The sequence below is a fragment of the Trachypithecus francoisi genome, unplaced genomic scaffold, assembly GCF_009764315.1.
Source record: "Trachypithecus francoisi isolate TF-2019V2 unplaced genomic scaffold, Tfra_2.0 Lachesis_group2, whole genome shotgun sequence".
Taxonomy (NCBI): Eukaryota; Metazoa; Chordata; class Mammalia; order Primates; family Cercopithecidae; genus Trachypithecus; species Trachypithecus francoisi.
In genome coordinates this window covers 10295346-10301790 of record NW_022681465.1, presented here as the reverse complement: position 1 = coordinate 10301790, position 6445 = coordinate 10295346, and the positions used below count along the sequence as shown (strand labels likewise).

The 6445-nt window shown below is 52.0% G+C and overlaps 1 pseudogene; it reads right to left on the bottom strand.

The window, feature by feature from the left end:
• Nucleotides 1-1849: 1849 nt before the first annotated feature.
• Nucleotides 1850-5674, bottom strand: LOC117066013 (annotated as a pseudogene).
• Nucleotides 5675-6445: the final 771 nt, after the last annotated feature.

Here is a 6445-nt window from a genome sequence, read left to right as displayed (position 1 = left end):
GTGATGTTAATAGGCAGCAAAATAAAGAACCACTGGCCCTCAGAGCCCTTGCTGCCAGTGAACAGGCAGCGGTCGATGTCCAGGCCACTCCCCACCAACTAAATCGGGGTCTCCAGGATGGGCTCGTGCCTCCACGGTTCCTGGTTCCCCCAGTGCAGCTGGGACCTCCTTCAGTCATCCAGTGCAGGATTCTCACACCGTAATGCGCATCTGAACGAATCGGGGTGCTTGTGAAAATTTGAATTCTGGCTCAAGAGGCTTGGATGAGTCTGAGGTTCTGCTAGGAGCTAGGAAAAGTGTGATCCAGAGCTAGGAAAAGTGTGATCCAGAGCTAGGAAAAGTGTGATTCTTGGATGCTTGTTGTCTGGGAGCTTGTTAGAGGTGCAGGATCTCAGGCCCCACCCAGAACCTAAGGATCAGAATCTACATTTGAAAAAGGTGCAGGCTTGTTGAATATATGTCCCTAGTTTGAGACAACCTACTACAACCTGAAGCCTCTATTTGCTCATGAGGAAGTGAGGTCCAGAGAGATGGGGCCCTGCACCCCATAGCTACTCCATGCAAAAAGCTTTAGGAACTGCGCTTGCCTGCAACCCAAGCGCCTTCTTCCCACCCTTGCTTGTCTCACTGAAGACTGCATTTGTTGCTCTGACAATGATGATTTCAGGCAAGGTATAAAACTTGCTCCTCCTGTTACATTTAATTCACGCATGAAACCAAACCCAAAAATGTAGAAAGGAAAGAGAAGAAATGGGGCTAAAAAAGATCTAAAAATGGGACAGAAGCAAGGTGCCTTTTTCATCTTCTCTTTGATTAAAAAAGGTCTGTGAGCTCGAAGCCCACAGGTATGTGACTCAGTGCAGACGAGGGGAAACTCCGTGGGAAGTTTTGGATCCTTCCTATTAGAAGAAATAGGAATTTAGCCCAGCTCAGGGAAAACATATGAGCTTCCTTTGACTCTCCCAGGATGAGCTAGTTTCAGCATCGTGGTGAAAAAATAAAGTAATACAAAAGCGTTCAGCAAAAGGAAGTGCTGTTTCCTCTATTTCTGAACCCACAGAGAGCTAAAACGACGCTGATGAGTCAGAAGCCAGCGCCCCTGAGGGAGCCACCAAAGGAAGACATTGAGCTTTTAATGTGTCCTTAAAGGGCAGCCCTAACCCCTCCCAAGGCGGAGCTGATTTTTGGAAATAGCCAAAAGTGGTTTCAAGTCACATCAGGTGATTGAGGTGGGTGACCAAACACAGCACGATGTTAGAAACAAATCCAAATGTGACAATAAGTGACAGTCCTGGTTTATTTATTTATTTTGAGACAGTGGTCTCTATCTGTCACCCAGGCTGGAGTGCAGTGGCATGATCACGGCTCACTGCAGCCTCTACCTCCCAGGGTCAAGCCATCCTCCCACCTCAGTTTCCCAAGTAACTGGGACTACAGGCATGTGCCACCATGCCCAGCTAATTTTTTATTATTTATTTTTTGTGGAGACGAGGTCTCGCGATGTTGCCCAGGCTGGTCTCAGACTCCTAGATTCAAGTGATCCTCCCACCTCTGCCTCCCAAAGTGCTGGGATTACAGGCATGAGCCACTGCACCGGGCCTGGTTTCTTCATGTGGGCTGTCACCTGGCTCTAGAAGGCAGTTTCTTATAAAAGTCCCAGCTGCAGCTTGAGCAGGAACAGCTGCATGGACAACAGCATGGAGCTTCTTAAGATGCCTCCTTTGAAGGGCAAAAGTGGGTTTGATGGGCTGTTCAAAGCGGGTACCCGAGGGTCACATTCCCTGCATCCAACTCCCACTCCCACTCCTTCCTTCCTTCCTTCCTTCCTTTCTTTCAACAAGCTTGGGCAAATTTTATTACAGGAAAATTTTGCATGGTTTACTTTTCACCAGTCTGTTCTGGTATGCTTCTAATGATGTCAGAATCACCTGGATCAATGATAGCCATTGTGCACACTCTGTAGTATTTTCCACATGCTGTGCCCAGTCCAATATTATTGCCACCCTAGTGATGGACACCAATTTTGGTGTCCATCATTCCATAGCTGGGCGGTTGTTAGTGAGAATGACCAATTGTACTTTGCCTTGTCTGATCATCTTCAGAGTCTGCTTGTACCCCAGCTTGTACTTTCCACCTTTCATAATAAGTTGGAGCCTACAGTTGATTGACTCCAGGAACTTTTTCTTCTTCTTCGTGGCCACCAACTTCCTGCCTTAGGTGCAGGATGACCCCCAACCGAGAGCAGCCACTAAGATGGCCCGGGAGCGAGAAAAGCCTCATTTCTTTCATAAAGGTGATTGCCCATTTTCAAACACAAGATAGGGGTTTATTGAGGGTGCCATCAAGGAGAAGGGGGTCACCACCTGAGAAGGGGCTATGGGGGGCTGCCATGGCAGGTGGCAGAGGGCAGAGCAAAGAAGGGGCAGACATCGCCCCTATCAGTTTGCTTGTGCTGCACTAACGAAGTACCACAGATCGGGGCTTAAACAATGGAAACTTACTGTCTCACAGTTCTGGAGGCCAGAAGTTCAAGATCAAGGTGTGAATAGGGCTTGTTCCCTCTGAAACCTGTAGGGCAAATTTCTCCTTGCCTCATCCTCACCTCTGTGGGTTGCTGGCAATCCTCGTCATCCCTGGGCTTCCAGCTGCATCCCCCTAATCTCTGTTTCTGTTATATGGCATTCTTCCTGTGTCTCTATCGTCACCTGGCTGTCTTCCTGTAAGGACAGCAGTCATCATGGATTAGGGGCCCACTGTCCTCTGGCAGGACCTCATCTTAACTATTTACAACTGCAACATCCTGTTTCCAAATAAGGCCACTGCCTGAGATACTGGGGGTTGGGACCTCAACGTATTTTTCTGGGGAGACACAAAATTCAATCTGTAATGCCACTTTTGTCAAAATTGTTTCTGGAATATTAATGAGGCTCATTCACTCCACCTGAGGGTTTTTTTTTTTTTTTTGAGACAGAGTCTCACTCTGCCACCCAAACTGCAGTGCAATGGTGTGATCTGGGCTCACTGTAACCTGTGCTTCCCGGGTTCAAGCGATTATCCTGCCTCAGCCTCCCAAGTAGCTGGGACTACAAGTGCCCGCCACCACACCCAGCTAATTTTTGTATTTTTAGTAGAGACGGGGTTTCACCATGTTGCCCAGGCTGGTCTCGAACTCCCAACCTCAAGCAATCCGCCCACCTCAGCCTCCTAAAGTGCTGAGATTACAGGCATGAGCCACCTGGCCAGGCCTATTGTGCTTTTTTCCCTTCCTCCCCTAAGTGCTTACTGAGCAGGCTCCTGGCGGTAGGATGCAGAAGGCCTGAGTTAACAGGGCCTTTCAGTCACTCTGCAGGCTCTGGAGAGGCCCAAGGAGCAGGCTGGCGTCCCAGGGAAGACCCTGGAGGGGATGGAGGCCCCTGGCCCTGCCCACAGCTGACTATGTGGGAATCACTGGGGCAGCAGTGGGCCGGACCGCAGCCATGGAGGAGGTCAGGTCCTAGGCCAGGGCCTGGGGGTGGTTAGAGAGGAGTGAGTGGGGACAGCCTGCTGCGGCTTGACCCACCCTTGGCACAGACCTCCCTGCTCCTCCTTGGCCCTCCCTCCGGGAGGCGCAGCCTCAGTCTCCTGCGTTCTTTCCTCTGCAGCTGCCTGGGCTGCCTGCGCTCAGCCTTGAACACCCTCCAGGCCTTGAAGCTCTGCTACCCCATGCGGAGCCCCCATTTCAACAGACGCAGACACCCCAAAGCCCCTTCCCCACAGCCCGAAGAGAAGCCCTGGCTCTTAAGAGAGAGCAGAGAAGCAGAGCCCCCCGGGACGCGCCCCCCCAGACCGCCCCCTCTCCCCAGCACCCAGGGTGGGAGCACGCACTTCCCGTGGCTGGGGGAACAAACTGCCACACACAGGGAGGCTGAACACAACAGGAGTCTATTCCACACAATCCTAGAGGCCAGAGGTGGTGACGTCAAGGTGCTGGACGGCCGCCCTCCCATCGGAGGCTCCGGGGAGAATCCGTTCCTTGCTCTTCGGCTTCCCGGGCTCAGGGCAGCACTCCTGCAACCTCTACCTCCATGGTGATATCGCTCCCCCTCTTCTGTGTCAAACGTCCCTCTGCGTCCCTCTCCACCAGAATAATCCCCTCATCTCAAGCGCCTTAATTTAATCACACCTGCAAAGCGTTTGCCGCATGAGGTAACAATTATAGGTTCCAGGAATTAAAACCTGATATATTTGGAGGCCATTATTCTGCCTACACAGAGGGGCTGGCTTAGGACACCCGTCCTTGTTGCCGGGTAAAGCTGCCCAGGGAGCCTGGAGGAAGCCTTCTCTGTCTCTTTCAGCCCCCACAGGTACCCCAAGGGAGCCGCCACTGAGGTCCTCGGGCTCTGATCCAAGTATGACGTGACAGCAAGTCCACTCCTTTCCCCGCTGACTCTGGCACAAGTTTTCCGTGTGGCCAGGGATGGGTGTGAGCAGCCCAGAGTAGGGGCCGGCCCAGGCTCGGCCAAGGCCCACACATCTGCCTGGCGCAGTCATGCCCAGCTCCATGTGAGATGGGACCACCAGCGCTGGCCACCTGGGTGGCTTCCCTGAGGGCCAGCTCGCAGCTCTTCGCCAATATCTCATCCAAATCTGCAGATTCTAGACCGTAAGTCTTCGCTACTCAAAGTGGGGTGCCAGGGCCAGCAGCAGCCCCCCTCACGTGGGAGCTTGTTAGAAAAGACGACCCTCAGGCCCAGCCGTAGCCCTTCTGCCTCAGAATCTGCATGTTTACCAGATGCCCGGGAGTCCTGGGCCCATGACAGTGAGAAACACGTGTAGAACCAACTCCAGTGCCTGTTCCCCTCCCACCAGTGCAACTGCTCATTCCATTCCAGAGCTGGTCTCTTCTCTCCTGGCAGGAGTGTGGGCTGCCTGCCTCCCCAGGGGATGGGCGTGTGCTTTGGAAGCCAAGCAGTGCTCATTTGGTTTATTTATCTTCCTGAGACTTAATCTATTTTGAATTTCAGATAACATTCTAAAAAGGCTTCGCTTGTTTTTCTTATCTGGAGTGCACTCGTGTTGAACAAAGTTGAGAAACATTTCTGAGGCTGATCGCGGAGCTTCAGACCCACCCTCTGTGTGGCTGCCTTCCCAGTGATCTCTAAAACCCATCTGGTTCGGGCCCTTCCTGCAGTGAACATCTGCTGTTTGTCCACATGGCTCTCCTCACTTCCCTTTAGAAAAGGTCTCCTCCCAGGGGAAGGAGGCTGCCAATCACAGCAGGCCCACCCTCTCCTCCACCCATCACATGATGCAGGTCATGTGGTGGTCACATGACACAGGCCAGCCTCTGTAAAGCATCTGTGCCCCGGCCACAGTTGATTGGTCTGCTGTTGACACGTGACTGAAACTAGACCAATCAGAATTCTTCCTTCCCTGGGGCTTTTAAAGTCAAAGGTGAGAAACTGTCTGCTTTTCAGGGATCTCTAACCTGCAATGATGTCAGAGAAGTACTGCTACCTGGAGGTGCTGGCTCATGGTAGCCTGCCCTATGGAGGTACCTGCCTCCTGGTACCCTGCCCTGCAGAATTTTTCTGCCACACAGAGGTTCCCTGCCACATGGAGAATGCCCACCTGCAGGGGGAGGAATGACACCAGGGACAGAGAAACCTAGGTCAAAGTCGGAGCCGCAGGGCATCTGGGCTCCATTCCAGAGCCACGTTATACTTCCTGATGTCCCTGCACTCACTACAGTTCTTAGAGCTCCCCAGAGTCCTAACACATCCCTTTTCTGTCTAAACTAGTTTGAATTTGATTTCTGACTTTTGCAACAGAAAAAGTCCTAACACATTTCCATTTTGGAAATCTTCGGATAGCAGCCATGTTGGAGTACAGGATATCATCCTCCTTATTGCCATTCGGAGACCTTTCCAATCTCCATGTCCCTCACCTCTTCCCATGGAAATTTAGCTCTTGCACTTGACTCTTCCAAGGTACAGATATAGCCAGGGTTCTTTCACGCACCTGCTGGACTATTCCAGACCCCTGTGAGGCTCTCCCGGCTGCCTGTTGAGCAATTCCAACTACCTGCAGGACTTTTCCAGTTCTTTGGTGGTGGTTCTTTTTTGAGACGGGGTACCACTCTGTCATCCAGACTGGAGTGCAGTGGTGCAATCATGGCTCTCTGCAGCCTTGATCTCCCAGGCTCAGGTGATCCTCCCACCTCAGCCTCCCGAGTAGCTGGGACTACAGGCATGCATAACCACGCCTGGCTAATTTTTTGTATTTTTTGTAGAGACAAGGTTTCGCCATGTTGCCCAGGCTGGTCTTAAGCTCCTGGGCTCAAGCTGTCTGTTCACCTTAGCCTCCCAAGTAGCTGGGACTACAGGCATGCACCACCACGCTCGGCTAATTTTTGAATTTTTGTAGAGAGCGGGCGTCTCACTAATGTTGCCCAAGCTGTTCTAGA